Below are 19,771 nucleotides of genomic sequence, written 5' to 3'. Positions count from 1 at the left end.
AGAAATTTAGGCCTGTGATAGGGGCCGACTATAGCCAATAAAGAACCCCAGTTTCAATAATATTTGGTGAGGTGCCGGACGCTCAACGGTCATTCTCACAGATTCAGGAAACCATTTACACTGGCCAAAAAGTGGGGGACTCACCAATCAGAGAAATGGTGTTGGATGGGTGTTTCTTGCGGCCAGGCTAATGGAGGTGGTCTGTCGCATACGGAGCAGAGTTCCCTGTTTGTGCAGAGCAGTCCCCGGTTTACGGGTTTCCAGGCGCAGGGCGCCCGGAAATACCCACTTGGGCACAGCACTAGATGTTGGTTATTTTGTGGCACTCTTACCCTGTGAGGAAATGTCACAAAACATGACAGAATCCACTAATAAGAATTTTATTAAGATAAGAGAGACAGACAAGTGCTCAGGACTGTGGAAGAGACATGTGTGTGGAGAAGAAGAAGGAAGCCGGGAATATGGCGCCAGCTTATAAAGGCTGGGTGGCGCATGTGTACAAAGGTCCATGTGGCTACTCCACGCATGTGAGCAGATCACATAGCTATGTTGCGCGCTCTTACGCAACCATGGAAAGCCACGGGGTCCTGGTCACGCAAGATGCCTTGACCCAGAAATGGCTATTTTGACCTGGAACTGGCTAGGCAGAAGTGTCTAGGTCCACCAGACATGCCCAACCATGGGGGTGTGTTGTGAATCTATCAATAAGTCCTTTATCTTTTATCATGAATATGGTCTCTTTGCACAGACATGGAATCTGTCCATACTCACACAAACTTGACTTCTATCACTCTGGTGGATGCTCTTCTTGGAGAGGTATCTATGCCTAGGGGAGACTTCTTGGCTATGTTCCTCGTAGGGAAATTTGTGTATCTCTCTTCAGTTTAGCTAGCTTTCTGCTTCTTAAACTATGTCCCTCTTTTGTTGGGTGTGAGTTATGGTAACACTTTTCATTTTTGTATTTCTCTGTTTCTTTTAAACAATTCTTTACTCAATAGTGTTTGAATATTTGATGTTTCAATTCCATTGATGCAGAGAAAGTACTTTCATTGTCAATTTCAGAAGTCCTTTCTCAAACCACACACTACTTGTGCAGAGTAACTTGCCCTAGACTAGTGGCTTCCAAGTTGCTCAGTATATCCTTAGCTAAAAGGTAGCAATGGGGATGCAGTGCCTTCAAGAAGATGGAAGATGGATACAGCCTTCTGCAATGACTTTTCATGAGCGTTTTAGATACTGGTTTCACTCCTTAATCTGAAGGCTGCTACATAAGCCAGCACCATATTCCTGGCTTCCTTCTTCTTCTCCACACACGTGTCTCTTGAGCAGGCCTGAGCACTTGTCTGTCTCTCTTATCTTAATAAAACTCTTGTTAGTTCCTGCCACAGTATGTCATCACCTGCCTTTCTAGGTGCCTTTCTACCCTCAGCTATTCAACATGTGTACCCCTTCAAAGTGCGGGTCCAGCACAGTCTCCTTCCTCCCTTGCTTCTCTTGCCTTCCTTGACAATCCTTGTTCCTTTCTTGCCTATTCTCTCTCTATCTGTCTGACTCTCTCATGCTCCTCCTTCCCTAATAAACCTCTTGCAGTAACTCTGTTGTGCATGGCATGTTTTTTTTATCCTTTTAAAGGCACCCAAGCTTCAGGCAGATAGAACCAGAGCCAATTTCCCCTGCCTGTAAGCAATTTACTGGCTGTTGGTTATTTAAAACTCCTAGCCTGTTTTTCTTTTCAACATATGGCTACTGTGAAAATCAAATAAGAGAATGGGAAAGTTTCTCAATACAGTGGTAAACCCCTTGAATGTTATAGAATAAACATCGTTTTTCCTGTTTGTAGGGATGTGGAGAAAGGATCTGGGAAAGACAAAAGATAAGATGCATGTCTCTGGAATGAGACGTTAGACCCTGCATTGTGTGGCTCACTCTGGCTTGTCTTTCCTCTGGTTCCCCCCAACTCCTCTTGAACACACATATACGCAAAGTGCTTCAGAATAATGCGTGGTAATAAATGCCAGTTGGTGCTGGAGCTTTTTAGTTGTATTTATGTTATGTGTGTGTGTACCATGGCACAGATATGGAGGTTGGATGACAACTTTCAGGAGTTCTGTTCTCTCCTTCCATCATGGGGGCTCCAAGCACTGAACTCAGGTCATTGGGCTTGGTCATAAGCTTCTTCTCCTGCTGAGAAATCCCATCAGTCCCATTGCTTTTATTTTCACTGTAGTTGTCATTATCACTGTTGTGTCTATGGTCCTCTTGGTCCTCTTCCTCTTTCTCATTCCCATCATCTCATTCCTTTAAGCTCATTTTATTTTCTCTACCTGGATTTCCCCCCACCTCCAAGATCTCTAAATGGGAAGCCTGGGTAAATTACTTTCTCTGAACTTCCCTGTCACCTAGGTTCTTGTTCAGCTTTGCCAGCAAGGAGACATTGTGAGAGGAGGGAGGCCTAGGATTTCTTCTAATTTTTCTGCCTTTTTGTTGGTATTTCTGGGAAAGGCTGCATCCCTTTGGGATCCTAGCAGCTCTCTTCTAGATGATCAGTGTCTCAGCAGGATACACAGTTTAGTATTCCCAGCAGACCCCCTCACTTAGCTCCACCACTGCCTAGAGTCAAAGCAGTACCCTCCTGGGCTCAGATCAGGGACCTGCCTTCCCTTAGTTCTATCAGCTCTACAGGAGGTGGCTGTCCCCTGCAGAGACTCATCTTTGTGTTATCATGCCACTTCATTTCTTATTCAGACTCAGCCACACTTTGTAACTGGGTCTTTACTTATATCTTTTCTTTCTGAAATGCCTAGTATGTTACCATTTTGTTCTGTTCTGTTGTTTTTTCTCATGGAAACTGTCTCTTAAAGGAATTTCATTTGCTCTCCCCATGGAGACAGGGATTACTGTAATTTGGAATCAGATCATTTAGTGTTAATTGTTTTCTACTGGTTTCCATGTCAGAACATCAGAATGGAACTAAGTCACTTCCAAAGCCACTTTTTCAGAGCTACAGAAGAGAAAATGAGATACGTGTGTCTCCCAGTTCCAGTTCCCTAAATTATTTCTAACTGTATGCTGAGAGTCCCACAATTGGTTCTGTCCACTCATCTTGTGACTCTACTGACAAGAATCATTTATCCCACCTTGAATTCCTTTCAGTCTTGTTTATTTTTCCTTCACCCCCACCTCCTTCCTACCTCCTCTACTACTATCATTGGCAAAAGCATCTTGAAGGAAGATGTTCTGTGGTCAACAAGCCACTCTAGCAATGGTGCTTGAAGAGCAAATATTTATTCCCTCCTAATTGTAACACTTTTCTGACAGGAAACTGGTATGAAAAATGTTATCATCTACCCGTGATTACTAAGGGAGTAAGTGGTGGAGCAAGAATTCTAACCAATTCTGATTCCTAAACTAAGGTAATAACTTCATCCATCCATCTGTCCATCTATCAGTCCACATGTATGCCCACCCATCATTGCATTCAAGCATCCAAGAAAGTTCTGGCCATGTTAAGAGCCATGAAGCCACAGCAACTGGTGCTATTCTCTAAAGTGTAGCATTATAAACTGGTGGTTGTAGAACTGAATGTGGAATTACAAATCAAATCATTTTGTAACAGAATGAGGATTTTCAACAAAACTAATTCAAAATCACATATACAACAAATCCAAAGGTATTTCTGGCATTGTTCACCAGTGCTGCATGGCTTTTTGCTGCCTTGGTTTCAAAAACACAACATACATACTTTACACTGTATATGCTGTCACACCAACAAATTGTCTAGCATGCATAGTATGAATTGCAATGATTTTTGTTGTATGCAAACATTTTCTGCTCTTATAGAAACTTATTTAGAGAAAACAAAAACCTAATATTTTCCTACCATCATTTTTGTTTATAAGTATCAAATTAGTTTATCTTCAAGTGTTGTTTAAGTTGCTGACTTGAGTTTCATCAAAACAACACACAAACAACAACAACAACAAAAACCCATGAAATGAATTTTCACTTGAGATTGAGGCAGGATTCACAACAATGTTTATTGTTACACTCCTACCACTCTGTACTACATGTACATGTAGAGAAAAGTTTTAATCATTGACACTTATATAAATCAAAATATTAATCAGTCCTGAACACCACTAAAGATGCTTTGTTCTACAGTATCAAACATTCAGCCAATATTTAATTATTTATGTAAAAAGAAACAAGCACATCCATTTCACTAGTTGGTTTGATCTTCTTAGTCTTTGAGTGTGGAAGTGTTAGGTATATGCCTAATCCTCAGGATGTCTAATGCTTTCTCCTTTTCATTCAGTTCCATCTCTTTCTATATGCCCCTCCCCCTTATTTTCCTCCTACAGTTTCTCTGCATCTCTATTTCTGTCCTTCTCTCTCTTCTTGTAGGTAGGTAAGATGTCTATAGCTACAAATAATGTGCTGACTAAACAGGTAAAAACTATAGAAGGTTTGTCCCAGGAAAAGCAAAGTCAAAATGTACAAAGCTCCCAGGTTGATATAGTCAGTAATTCGGTACACATCTGCTCTGATTTCAGCATTCTTGAATGATTTCTGAACTGATACCAATGGCTGCTCAGAAAAACACCCCCAGGAGAAACAGGTCCAGATTCTACATTGATTTCTGCTGTCTCTTTTTCTTCCCTTGAAAGATCCTAAATATTTCCTCTCACATCTCATTGTCTAGAATGAGAGCTCCAAACCACACTTGAGTGGATCTTGGTCAGTGGGGGCCAGAATAATTATAATTGGCCTGGACTGTAGTGTAAAAGGAATCAGTTGTTCAGGTTTTAACTAAAACTGAGGCTTTTTTTTTACCACTTTGCTCCAGTTATCCAGATAATGGAAGATGACACCAACACCTGGACCAGACATACACGCTATGATACTCGCAGAACAACAGGCACATGAGTTTCTGGTATTCATTCATTTCCTTGTTCCCCCAAATCCCCACATGGGTCAGCATGGAGGGACCTAGGAAGATTTGCAGTTTAGGATTTCCAGACTTGGGGAATTCAAGTATTTTGTAATAGAATATAAGGGAAACTTGGTGCATGTGGGTTAGTCCAAAACAATCCAAACTGTGTATGTTTTGAATATCAGAAAAATGAATAGAACAGGAAGAATATTGAATAAATAGTGGCCCTCAAATCCATATTTGATGATAATTATATAGTCACAGAATCATAAAATTCAATTAATTCTGAGTAAACATGAAGAAAACCACATGAATATTTCACAAATCATGGAAATAGATAAAATTTCCTATGCACAAAATGGAATAAATGCCATCAGAAGTAATAAACATTAAAATAAATATGAATGCCTTTTCCTTATTTATAATCACTTTAAAAGTGATTTAGTTGTTAAAAGCAAAGATATTCATAACAAACTATAAGATTTTATAACATGTATACAAGAAAGTTATTAAAGATTAATAACAAAGGAGATGAGAAATGAGGGAAAAGATAAACATGCACACAGCTCTCACCAGGCATTAAGTGGGATAATACTGGTTGAAGGCAAACAGTGATGAGTTAATGCTATTTATTGTAAATTCAAAAGCAAACGTCAAAACAAGCCCCCAAACCAGAAGTACACTGAATAAGCCAATGCTGTCAATATAATGAAATAAAAACCTGTAATTAAGTAATTCAAAGGAAGTAGGCAGGGGATGAACAAAGAACAGATAGGATATAAAGAAAGCAAGTGCAGAGTGTAGGATATGAACCCAGTCACAGTGGGATTGCATTAAAACAAAGCAGAACTTGTCACATCGCAGAGGTGAGCAGATTGAATGCTTAAGCAAGATTGATTACATATTATTCATAAGAAGTTATAGATATAAATATGCAAATATATCAAAAGCAAAAGGATAGATACATAACAAAGGATAAGGAGAAAATATTGCAGAATGACACATGTATTATTTCAAATCATTTTAAATCAGTTTAGAATAAATAGGTTATCACTTTGAAGAGGAGAAAATTTCAAAGCCCACTCTTAATTGCTCTAGGATCTAAGCCTCCTGAAAGGCAGAAATTCTATTTTATTTATTTTTATATCTATAATCTCTGCATACCTATAGCATGGAGTCTGACCCATAATATGTAATTAAGAATGGAGTTATTGTTATTATTATATGTGTATGAGTGTGTGTGTCTGCTTGTTCATGTGTGGTATACATGTGTGTGGTGTATGTGAATGTGTGTGTGTACGGGCTCACTTGCATAGAAGCACTGAGCTAGGTATTATAGAAAATAGCCTCTTCCTTTTCTGTATACTTTTCCTCAGTCTGAGCACAAAGAAAACACCCTACTTTTCACCATGCTCTATGGGATATCCTGTCTAAAGTTATGTCTGGTCTTTAGAGCATGATATCTTTGAGGACTACTATTTGTTTATAAATGCTGTCCCCCAAAATCTGTAATTGCATGTGTCTTTCAATCTTTGAGCAGAAGGCTAATGAGCCTGCTAGTCATTAGGATGATCAGATGCATCAAAACCATTCGCCATTCATTCAGTACATTAACACTGATGCATTATAGTGTCTTACGTTTATTTAAAAACCTCATTATTATGACTCACTAGATGGAAGGTATAGATATCCAGTATAGATCTTAAAGCAAAAAATAAAATAGATAGGTATTAGGATATTATGCTACAAAAATATACACGTTTTATGTTGGCTATTCAAGGCAATGAAAACAGCTGGGCCCCAAGAAAGAATTGGAACCAAGGTCTGGAAAGATATCAACACAACCTCACTGGCCCATGCATTTCTTTGTTTTGAATAATTACTTCATATTCCATTGAAGGCTGTCTTTTCTTGTTCCTCATTACACATTTTAAGCCATTGATGTCCAGCCGAGAGAATCTTGAATTAATATCAGCTGCATTTATCAGACTTAACTTCAACCACATTTTAAATCTTTGTAAGAAACATTCAAAGGAATCATCTTACTTCAGCATGAAGCCACTTGCAAGAATGATGAGCATCACTCTATTGAGTTAGGAAAGCAATCAAGATGCCTTTTCCATCTTGATTTTTTACATTTTATTATTAGTGTCTGTATGCATGCACATATGTGTATGTACACAGGTGTGAGTGTATGATGTGGATGGCACACATGTCATGACATTTTGGTAGAGGTCAGAGATTACAATTTGTGGAGTAATTTCTCTCCTTTCACCTCTCCATGGGTTCTGGGAGTTGAAGTCAGGTCACTGGGCTTGTGTACAAATGATTTACTCACTGAACCATCTTGCCACCTTGAATTACTCTTTTCTGGTATATATGTGTAACTTGTTCATCTCTCTCTGAGACAGGCAGTGTTGGATAATTTAGGTGAAAATAGCAACTAATTTTCCCTGATCTCAAGCCCTATGAGTATTTTTGATATTTATCAAAAATTTGAGAAATTTGTTAATTAAGCATAGTAGAATGCATGTATAATCTCAGCAGGTTAGAGGCTGAGGCAAGGGCATTGAATCCAAGGCTAATAGGTAGAGCCTAGGGTTCATAGCAAATATTAGAGCAGACAAAGCTAAGTGGCAGAAACAAGAAAGAAAAGAAAAAGAAACAAAATAAAATACAAGGCTGAGGTTGGTGTGCTTGTCATTCACCTTACAAGAGTACTAAGCTGCACATTCTATTCCTCCTTGTCCTTGCTTAGCCAGAATATGGAACAGTTCCTACTGAGACCAAAAACAAAGTCTTGGTATTACAAGGGTTAGCTCTTAAACTTGACACGGAATTCATATCATCCCTTCTATTCATATTCCTTTGTTGTCACCAAACAGTCTACCAGAGAGAGAAAAACATCCCATCCTGATACAGGTAAGGGCTCCATGAAGGGAAATGGGATTATTACATTAGTTTTATTATTTGTTCATTACTCTATAGATTTGTGAGTGACAGTATGAGCAGTGTTTTGAAAACCATGGGATAGTCATAACTCTTCCTATTGTTAAGATTGCTTTAGGGCAGGAGTGTTGGCTAGATGGCTATGAGCACTTATTATTTCTGAAGAGGACCTGGATTTGATTCTCATGCTCATGGCAGCTCACAATTGTCTGTAACTCTGGTTCCAGGGGATCTAATGGCCTCCTTTGACCTCTACAGGCACTGAGCATGCACATAGTGCACACACATACATGCATGCAAAATACTCATACTTATAGAATAATAAAACAAATAAAAACTTTTAAAAAGCTTGTTTTGTTAAGTTTATGTGGGCACTGCAAAAAAAAACCTGTCTGTATATGAAAGAATAATAAATTATTCCTCTTGTATTTTCCTATTTCTGCTCAAACTGACCACCTAAGAAAGGTTCCATACTGGCCTTATTTAACTTAATCAATCCCTGTCCTGTCACATTATCATATTACCCTACTTAATTTTCTTCATAGCAGTTATACATAACTGTAGCCACTTTATTCCTTTAATTTCTCTAAAAAAATATTGCTACGTAAGTTTCACAAAGCAGAGACTTTGTGTTTTTCCTGGTTCTATCCACAGAACTTGGAGCAATGATATACACAAAAGATTTTCGTTAACATTTTAGAAGGTGAAGTTGTTGATGTCCCCTGAGATGGGCTTGTTAAACTCTAGCTGCTATTTAAAATGGAGTTGGGGCCTGTGCTGAGTGTGTGCCAGGAGCTGGGGAAGGCAGATAAGGAATCCTCCAACTTGATGCCCACACACAGGGCCAGATTTGGGTTTGTTTATGCTGGGTGAGGAATTCAGCTAATTTAGGGAGATTGCAAGTTTTTGGCTCCTGGTTCCCCCTGGTGTCTAGCTTCTTCCTTTCCAACTTGGCATGGATCCAGCATCCCAAAGGAGGCTTTTACTTCTAATGAGTTGGATCAAGTTTCCCAAAAGGATGCACATTCTCATCCATAGAAAGAATAACATTTGGTGAGATTTGGCTCCTTGTGGCAGAGAACATAACATGGCAATGGTTAAAGGAAAATAGAAGATGACTGGCCCTTTCTCCCCTTCAAAGAGATATAATACAGTAGGACTGTATAGGAATTAGACATTAAAAACTTTGCTATACTCATTTTTCATGTGTTTGGTTATATATATATGTATATATGATCTTTAATAATCTTAATTGCTAAATAATATGGGTATAAATATGATCATTTCTTATATAAATCACCCAAGTGAATTGCCAAAACCCATTTTGCTAGGGTTTGGATTCTAACTGACATGTTTATCCTCCAAATCCTGGGCTTTCATATTTTGATATAGTACATAGCTTTTAAAGAGAGGCAAGTGGCTCAGATGGAGGAGCAGTCTCTCCACCCAAAGAACCAGAAAGCTCTGCCCTGTGAAATTCTATTCTAAAATACAATCATGAAACTGCCCAAAGATTCACTGATTATATCTTGATCCTTTCTACCATGAAGCACTTATTTATCTTGCATCATTTAAAAAAGTCTCTTACAGACTGAAGAAATTCACAGGTACAAAGTTATTGAGGTCCAAAGCTGAAAAGGATAAAATTAGAACCAGATAACTTGAATTTGATTTACAGATTTACCACTAACTGGCTGTGTGACTTGGGACCACATGCTCAGTGTTTCTTAGCTTCCCTTCCTTCCACATTTTATGCTACTGAGGTTAGCATTCTTGGATCTCATTGCTGAGTAAGTCTGAAAATTAAATTCTTATGACAGCTCTTGCTTATCACCTATCAACAATACCCATCACCTTTGTAGCTATAGTTCTTCATTAACAGAACCCAACACTGTGAAGGTATCAAGTGGGAATGTCTTTCCACCAACCCTTGGAATGAATTATGATTGGTCAAAGGCAGATGTGGCAATTAGATTTCTGTTTGACTGATATGGCTCTGGGGTAATTTGAGGGCTCATTTCTGAACAATGGTATGGAAGAGGAAATTTGCTAGACACTTCTCTGATGAAATGCAACATGTGATAGACAGTGCGTGCTTTGGTTTAGTTCTGAAACTACCTCACTACCTTCCTGCTGGGAGTGTGCAATTGGTTCACTTGATTAGTATATATTGAGATGCCACTATGTACCACATGCTAAGATTTATGGAAACAGTACTTAATAGGATATCTAGACAAAGGCAGATAATAAACCAATTTAAAAAACAAAACTAAGCCGGGCGGTGGTGGCGCACGCCTTTAATCCCAGCACTCGGGAGGCAGAGGCCGGCGGATCTCTGTGAGTTCGAGGCCAGCCTGGGCTACCAAGTGAGTTCCAGGAAAGGCGCAAAGCTACACAGAGAAACCCTGTCTCGAAAAACCAAAAAAAAAAAAAAAAAAAAAAACAAAAACAAAAAACAAAAAAACAAACAAAAAAAAAACAAAACTAAGATGTATCAACTGCAGGGAAGCAAGTGACGAAACTTTCACCTAGGTAGAGGGCAGGGCCAAGGTGCTTGGTAGTTTGGAGCAGAACAGAGAGACATTAGAGAAGGTGCTCAGTGGCTTGATGACAGATTTATTTTGAAGATACATATAGGAGGATTTCCATATGGCCTGGATATATGGAGGTAAAGAAAGGTAGACAGGAAGGATGACTCCAATGTTTGAACCTGAGAGTCTGGAAGAATAGAATTGTCATTTACAGATAAGGATCAGACTGAGAACAAATTAGATTTGTGGAGGAAATAAGAGCAAATGTTCAAGATGGAATGTGTGGGCTTCAACACAAATGTCCTGTAAAGGCCAGTTGTCCACTGAGTTCTATAGATGGGCATTTGGTGCTAGAGATAGAAACACTGGAGGCATAGGTTTACAACTTATGTCATGATCCCTATCAGATAATAATAGCATGTAGCAAGTATAGAAATAAAGAGGCTTAATTCATGACTTCTAAGGCACACAAAATATTGATACTGAAATAGAGAGCTGTGGAGAGTACAGCAGAGGCCTTGGACCCCAAGCACCAGAGCAGGTCTGTCAGAGGGCAGCTGGAGGGTGAGAATGGAGGGTCTTTGTGTCTCCTGTGTGCTGCCTTGTTTGCACAGCCAAACAATTCCTCAGACTTTTCCATGGCTCTGGCTCACTAGGAGCTCAGGCTTCTCCTGACTTCCTGTGCATATCCACCATTGAGCCTGAATCTCAGCTCTGAATCACTCAACAGTTCCCTCCCTGCCATTGCAGCTGTTACCAAGGATTCAAATCCTGTTTCTTGGTCCTCCTGAGAAAGATGCCCACAAGGCACAAACCTGGTGAAGCAGATAATGGGACCTGAGGAAGCATTGGGAGGCACCATGCACCCATGTAGCACATGGTAGTTGAGAGCCTTTGGTGTGGTTGATATATTGTGTATCCTAATAAAATTGCCAGATATCACCAAACCCTTTCATCTACTTATAGATGAAAGGAAAGGCATAACCAAAGGGGTCTTGACTCAGACTTTAGGACCTTGGAATAGGCCAGTGGCCTACCTGTCAAAGAGACTTGACCCAGTGGCAGCAGGGTGGCCCCCATGCTTAAGGATCATTGTAGCCACCACCCTGTTAGTTAAAGATGCTGACAAGTTAACTCTGGGCCAAGAGCTCCTCATCACCACCCCTCATGCCACTGAGTGAGTACTCAAACAACTGCCTGATCAATGGCTGAGTAATGCTCACATAGCTCACTATCAAAGTCTCCTCCTTAACACCCCTCACATCTGAATTTTCTGAGTGTGGCCTTAAATTCCCCATCCCTGCTCCCTGATCTGGATCTGAATGCCCCACTACATGACTGTGTAGGAATCCTGAGCCAGGTACATGGACTGAGAAAAGACCTAGGAGACCAGCCTATTGTGTACCTTAATAAACTTATCTAAGGGTCAGAGAACAGAACAGCCACTAGATTAGACATAAAGGCCAGACAGTGGTGGCACACACACCTTTAATCCTATTGCTTGGGAGGCAGAGAACCATCTGGATCACTGTGAGTTCAAGGCCACACTGGGAACAGAGCCAGGCATGGTGGCACACACCTTTAATTCCAGCACTTGAGATCTCATGTCTTTGCTTGGAAAGGACACATGCATTTAATCCCAGGAAGTAATGGCAGGAGGGCATATAAATCCTAAGAACCAGAAACTAGAGGCTCTTAGGCAGTTCAGCTGAGATCCCTTCTGGGTGAGGACTCAGAGGCTTTCAGTCTGAGGATTTGTGGAAACAGGATCAGCTGAATTTGGCTGTGGCTTGTTCTGTTTCTCTGATCATTCAGCATTTGCCCCAATATCTGTTTTTTTTTTTAAATAATAAGACCATTTAGTAATTCATGTTACAATTGGCACCCAATGTTTGTGGTATGGATTCACAAAAAAAGCTGCTTGCCTGTGGCCTTGCAGTCCCCAGCTCAGTCCCAAGCTGCACACAGTTGGTTGTGGTGGAGCATGCTGGTAAGATTTGCTGAAGGAGGTAGAGGCAGGAGGACCCTGGGTTCAAGGTCAGCTGAGGAGGCTTGCTGAGGAGAAGCTGCAGTCAAGAATAGACCACAAACAGTGGTGGCAGGACCATGAAGGTGGTGACTGCTCTGAGTTGCAGGCTGCTTCTCACTGTGTTGGTGGCAGCGGCGGCACTGCTACTGGGGATGACGTATTTACCACTGCTTGTTCAGAGAACACTTGCGAGGACTATCCTGTTACAAGAAAGCATTGGCAAAGGTCAGTTTAGAGAAGTTTGGCAAGGCAAGTGGTGGGGAGAAGAAGTTGCTGTGAAGATATTCTCTTCTAAGGAAGAACATTTGTGGTTGGTTCCAAGAGGCAGAAATTTATCAGACTGTGATGTTACACCATGAAAACATCCTAGATTGTCTAACAGCAGACAACAAAGACAATGACACATGGACTCAGCTATAGCTGGTGTCAGATTACCATGAACATGGACTCCTTTTTGATTATTTGAATAGATACACTGTTAAGTGGAAGGGATGATCAAACTCACTCTGTCCATGGCAAGTATTCTTGCCCATTTCACATGAAGATTGTTTGTACCCAAGGAAAGCCAGCTATTACTCACAGAAATTAGAAATCAGAGAAAATCTTGATGAAGAAGAATGGAACTTGTTGTATTACAAACTTGGGACTGGCTGTGAGACACGATCCTACCACAGATACAATTGATATTGCTCCAAACCACAGAGGAGGCACAAAAAAATTTCTGCAGGGAGCCATGATTATGCCTAAGAGGGACTTTGAAATTTCAAAAAAGATGATGGGATCCCACAATGATGATTCAATTAGGACTATGATAAAGCCATTAAGGTGATTAACACCAACCAAAGATTAGCTTAGGACTACCAACTGCTTAGGACAATTTTGAGATGGCTAGCTGAGATGATCCAGCCTCACAGAGTACTCGAGTAAGGACTTGAGACAAGCCCTGCACTTTCCCATTATGCAGAGACTGGAAAATAAATGATACAGCAACCTTTCCCAGGACTTGACAATTAACCCAAAATTTTTCTTCTCAGGATCCCCTAAGGATGCCTTCACCCCCAGACAATAGGAAGTAATTTTAAGAACATGATGCCCACATTTTCAAGAGGTGGGATGGGTGGTTTTTTGTCATTTCAATGGGTTATGAATAATTGTCATTGCTTAGGATGGCTGGTTACAAGCCCATGTGAGTCCTGCTTAGTTGAATCAGTGGGCCATGTTCTCCTAGGGTCCCCCATTCCCTCTGACTCCTATAGTTTTTCCTCCACCTCATCTACAGGATTCCCCTATCTCCAAGAGGAGGGACCCAATGGAGACCTCCAATTTATACTTTCTCTCTGCATAATGTCTGTCTGTGGGTCTCTACACCTACTCCCATCTGTTGTAGGAGGAAGCCTCTCTGATAACTACTGGACAAGGCATCAATCTATGACTATAGCAGAATAGCATCAGGAATCATTTCATTATTTTTTTCTAGTCGAGTTTGGTTCTACCCTACGTCTCTGGTCTACCCAATCTCTGGTTTCTGGCCATCCAGGCAATGTAGAGCATGGGCTCCCTCTCTTGGTGTGGGCCTCAAGTTAAATCAAATATTAGTTGACCACTCCTATAAGTTCACCATTATCCTAGCACATCATGCAGGCAGGACAGAATGTAGGTGGGGGTTTTGTATCCAGGTTTCTTTCTGTAGTCTGAAGAAAACCTTTGCATGCCAAAGAGACTAGAATGTATGGGTGAAGGCTCCATGCAGGTACCAGGTTGATCTCTCTACATTCAATGAGCTGTGTAGATGTTATCTTCAGCAATGGGGCCCTGCTGTCAGTTTTTTTTACAGAAAACATGTTTAAGTTTTTAGGATAGAAGTCCAGATCAAGGTGGGAACATTGTGTGTTGGTTGGTCTTACTATGTCCTGACACAGTGGGAAGCAGAAAGGAAGGAGGCAATGAACCCACTCTTCCAAGCTCAATTACAAATGCTATTAACTTCAGCTCTGTAGTCATTCTAGCCTCTTTGGCATGCAAAGGTTCTTTTCAGACTACAAGAAGAAATCTGGACACCAACCCAGCCACAAAACCCCCACCTACAATCTGGCCTGCCTGCAGATATTCTGTTACAGAAGCACAAAATATAGAAGAGGGTTATTCAGGAAACCAATGAAACAATCTAGAGAAGATACAACACAGCTCTTTAAGTACTGTGGATGTTTAATAAATATAAGTACTTAATCTTGTTTCCTGCTCTCTGACTTTGTGACTTTGATTATTCATGTTACATCTTTGGTTAAATAAATCTTTCATTCTACAAAATCTACAAAAAACCCTTTCTTGCCTTATAGGGCAGAGGCCTCTGAACAAAAATGACCTTGAATAAATTTCCACACTGGAGACAAGGGCCCTGAGCTCTCAGTGCTGGCCATTGTCCTGTAGGAACAATGAGGCCATGCACTTTCCTTCATGGCTGTTTCCCTCCATCCCCTGGCCTGCCCCTCTTTGATAGTTATTCAGTTGTTCATCATGCCACAGTACTACCAGAATATTTGAGTTTTCTGTGAGCCTCCTAAGTGTATTTACTGAGCAGTGCTGCCTCAGAACTATTAAATCAAATGGCAGTTGTCTAAAGTGTTGGCAGCTCTCTGGTCTGTGATTGTCAGGCTCCATGTTCTTGGTAAATTAGCACCTGGGGTCTCTAATAACCTATTTGTCTCCCTGCCTTGTAATTCCTCTATCCCTTGCACGACAGCCTATTTTGTTCCCAAAGCAGGCCTAGCTTCCTTGGGCTCTGGCACCAACCACCTTCTTAACTAGAGTTGGGGAAAGCAGTTAGTATATACCCTGACTAAGGAATTTATTGTGTCTTCCAGCTCTACAGGAATCTAGATTCTGGAGCCTTTTCTGGTTCTAGTTCTACTTTATCCTTGCCTTTTCATTCTACACTTACATCTTTTGTATCATCAATCACCTTTCTCCAGCAGGGGCCACCTGACTGCTAACTTCAGTTTAGGCTTCCTACATTTTAACCTGAGCTGGGAAGGACACCTTACCACTTGGTTCCAGGCATTGCTTTAGGAGCATAACAGACTTTAGCTCCACGCCAATTATAAGAGGGAAGTCAAGGCAGATAGGGCAATGGCTTTCTGAAGAGTACACAAATGGTAAGAAATGTTGCATTTTTGAGACAAAATATTTTTAGGGTATAAGATACACCAAAATAATTGCATTTTTCTACTTTTCTTCTCCTTATCTCCCTTCCCTCAAGAGTGTCTTGTCTGATAGGTAAATTCTGGAAATCTGATTTTTTGAAAAATCATGTGGTTTGATGTACCAGTGGGCATATGACTATCCATGCAAGGGCTGCCCTGGGAGGATGATAGCTTCTCTCTCTGTCTCTCTTCTGTTCTGTTGTTTTCTGTTCTTCTGCCACTTTTGTATTGGAATGTGGTCTGCATTTTAGTTTTGAACAACTCTCTGTTTTTTGTTTGTAGGACTGGATAGATGCATCCCTTTCAGGCTTCAAATTAACAGCAACTTTCTCCTCCAGCTAAATTGACAAGAGAACACTGCAAGTGATGCAGAAGAAACCAAATAAATAATAACATTGTACTTAATTTTTCCATTTGTCATTGTCCCTTATCAGTGTTCTATCCTTGGGCAAAAGCCAGCATGACTGGATCTTAGTATTGCTTGGGTTCCAAAGGTCAGTGCTTTTGATGAATTCCTGGTATTGTATCTGTTTATATTTTAAACTTAGTTTTCCAATTGTACAAAACTAAGCCAAACATGGGAAATGCAGTCATAAAAGCTCTTCCTAGCACCTTACAATTCCCTGGCTCTGACAGGATGTATGCATAATGAAATACTAAGCATTTGCTCAAACATGCCTTTAATCTCAGACAAAATTTTCATCTATAAGTTCCTCTGGATATTCTACAATGGCTTCAAACTTCTTACATTTGCCTGAATGAAAGACCATCACTTCAATAATGGGAAACACAAAAGCCTTTCAAAGGAAGGCACTATACAAGAATCATATTTTTTATTTATTTTCTTAACTTCAGCAGCTGACTTTTAATATATGATGTTTGGATCTGTAGGTGGGGATTTCTTACCATTTGACCCAGACACTACTGTAGAAGAGAGAGCTCAGTTTTGTTTTTTTTTTTTTTTTTATCAGAGTTGAGGACCAAACCCAGAGCCTTGCACTTGCTAGGCAAGTGCTCTGCCACTGAGCTAAATCCCCAACCCCAAGGTTTCTTAAAAGAACAAAAAATGTCTCTGAGAAGTTGTGTGTTAAGTTTGCTGCATGGAGAAAGAGAAATTGGTAAATATGAACAAGGTTACTCTGAATCATAAAGACATCTCTCTTTGCAGAGACTGAGAAATTACTCAGATATATTGAAATTTCTCTCCATATTTGGATCCTAGCTCACCCTCTGCAATGCTCACCCTTTCCATCAATCCCATGTTATTCTGTGACCTCTAGCATTTGCTTTTCTTTACTGCATTTTTCAAACTCAATTTCCTGAGAGATACAGGAAAGCCTCTACTCCAGCTCCATGTACCTGAGTCTAGACCCTGAAGCCTTTCACATTCTGAGAAAGGAAACTGTCACATGAAGGGTACTGGGTTTGAAGGAAGGTTTTAGTTATATTTTGGAACTTATATTCTGTAACTTTGGATAGAGTGTGGTTGGGGTGAGATTGAATACATAATGCCCCCAATCTCAGTGGGATGATAAAATAAATATCTGTTTGTTGAATGAACAGTTAGTCATTTGCTCTGCCAATTTTGAGGTTCTACTCCCCCCTAGATTCTTAGGACATTTTCAGTATCATGTACCTATGAAAACAGAGGATGAAGATAGTTTAGACACATTTCATCACCCTATCAAGAACTTGTCAAAGGACTCCCTCTAGATAAACTTGGAATGTCTTCTTGTGACTGTTCAGTTACTTTAAAGAAATCACATACTTTACTGAAAAGATAGTAACAGCATTTAAGTAGCAATCTCTTATCTTTCCTGAACTTCTACTCTTTAATCTGAAAAGTGGAGTTTCTGGAGATAGTTGCACAGTTGGTTGGTAAATGGCAAGCTTAGTATCCAAAAGGAACACTTCTTAGCTATTTCTATATCTCACAACATGAATCTAACATTTTAGTCAAAGTAGACCACCTTTTGCTTACTTTTTCCTAATACCCTCATATGAAACTTAAGAAAAACTAGTGTGAGTTGAGAAATACAGACCTACCACTGTTGTTCAAATCTTAGATGGTCTTAGATGGTCAAATCTTAGATAAACAACCCAGAGCCAGATATCATGGTGAAAGCTGAAAGATCAGAGAAGTAGAGCAGCCAGCCACTGGTTCTTACCTCTACGAAATCCTCAGCCTAAAGAGAATGAGTTCCTGTTTCCTCACACCTTATATACCTTTCTTTGCCCAGACATTACTTTCTGGGATTAAAGGTATGTGCCACTACTGCCTAGCTCTGTTTCAAGTGTGGCATTGAACTCACAGAGATCCAAACAGATCTCTTCCTCCTGAGTGATAGGATTAAGGGTGTGTGCCACCACTGTCTGACCTCTATGTCTAATCTAGTGGCTGGCTCTGTCCTCTGATCCTCAGGCAAGTTTATTAGGGTACACAATATATCACCACATACCACTGCCTTGGGGGGCAGCCTTCATTAGTGCAGGGCTCAAAGGGAAGCCATGGAGTCATCACACAGTAAACTTTTTTATCTGAAGGGGTTAAGGAAAACACACACACACACACACACACACACACACACACACACACACACACATACACACACACACACTTGACAGTTTTCTTCTTTATTATTCTGTATTCTTCATTCCATGTTCTATATTTTCTTTTCTTATCTCTATCCAGAAATGTCCCTCTGTCTCTCTTGATGTTTTCCTTCTTCTTCTCTCTTGATATTCTCCTCCTCAGTCTCTCATTCTTGATGTTTACTTTCTAACTGTCTTTATTATTGATGTTTCCCTTCTAATTATCTCATTCTTGATGTTTTCCTTTTAACATTCTCATTTTTTAAGTTTTCCTTCTAACTCTTTCATTCTTGATGTTTTCCCTCTAACATATTTTAACTCTATTTTTATTCTTTCCTTTGCAGCTTATACACACCAGGAAAATCTTTCAGGCAATGTAAAGATTACAATGTGGTTATATTCTGTTTTTCAAGTAAATGATTACAATGAATACAAGTAAAAAACAACATATTTTCAATATCCTTTACATGATTAAACATTTTACATACTACAGGTGACAAACAAACTATATCAAGAACCAATGTAGCCAAGCAACTTGTTATAGGTCAACCATGTTGGCAAGCAAGGTATTCTTCTCAGTCAGATCTTTGACTGGCAGGCTGCCTTTTACAGTTTCAAAGAAAGGGTCAATTACTTTATTACTTACCTTTAAAGATAATCTTATAAAGAATCTTAAAGAAATAATAAACCTAAACTTTTATGTATGAAAAAGAATCAGCTGCACTTTAAACCTTTAGGGTGCATACACACATCAATAGTTTTTTATATCAGGAGACTGAGGGCAGCAATGTGTTTAAGGAATTAATCATCACCTTTGGTCATCAACCAATCCTAGTAATTAAGGTGCATCAGCTAGTGATAATTGGGCTGCTTTGTTCTTGTTCTCTGACCTTAAAGAGTTCCTCAGTCAACTATGTGCCTTTCTAAAAGTTTAGGTTGTCTTCTTGGGTTTTTCATTTTAAAGCTGTTTAACAAAAACATCTTAGTCTAACTTTAAGTTATTTTCAAAGCTTTGTATGGTGATATTTTATTTGTACTGAAATGTGATTTTATTTGTATGTTAATAAATAAAGTTGCCTGGGGGTCAGAGCTAATAGCAAGCCATAGCAGAGCTGGGCATTTGTGGTGCACGCCTTTAATCCCAGCACTTGGTAGGCAGAGCTAGGTAGATCTCTGTGTGGTCAAGGATACAGCCAGCATTGGAGACACATGCCTTTAATCTCAATACAAACCATAGAAAATCTGGAGGTCTGTACAAACAGGCAGTGACAAGGCAGTCATGTGGTTGGGTTTACAACCAATGAGAAGGCAGAACAGAAAGTCTATATAAAGACAAACACACAGGAAGTAGGTCTCTCTTGGCTGAAGTGGCTAGCTGCAGCAGACAGGTAAGGCTCTTAGCTCTGATCTCTTGTCTTTCTACTTTGCATTGGTTCTGTGTTTCTTATTTTAATAAGACGGTTGGTTACATCTACAGCTTTATTTCAGCTATGATGCACTCTGAAACCTGTGAACACATCTCTCAACATTACAGTTA

At 39.9% G+C, this 19,771-nt stretch overlaps 1 pseudogene; it reads left to right on the top strand.

The window, feature by feature from the left end:
* The first annotated feature begins 12,519 nt into the window (after positions 1 to 12,519).
* LOC128104622 (60S ribosomal protein L23a-like) overlaps positions 12,520 to 19,771 on the top strand; it is a 50,666-nt pseudogene continuing 43,414 nt past the window's right edge.

Source organism: Peromyscus californicus, unplaced genomic scaffold, assembly GCF_007827085.1.
Source record: "Peromyscus californicus insignis strain IS unplaced genomic scaffold, ASM782708v3 Scaffold_8__1_contigs__length_139910024, whole genome shotgun sequence".
Lineage (NCBI taxonomy): Eukaryota > Metazoa > Chordata > Mammalia > Rodentia > Cricetidae > Peromyscus > Peromyscus californicus.
The sequence above is the reverse complement of the archived record's forward strand: the minus strand, read 5'-3'. Positions and strand labels throughout refer to the sequence as shown.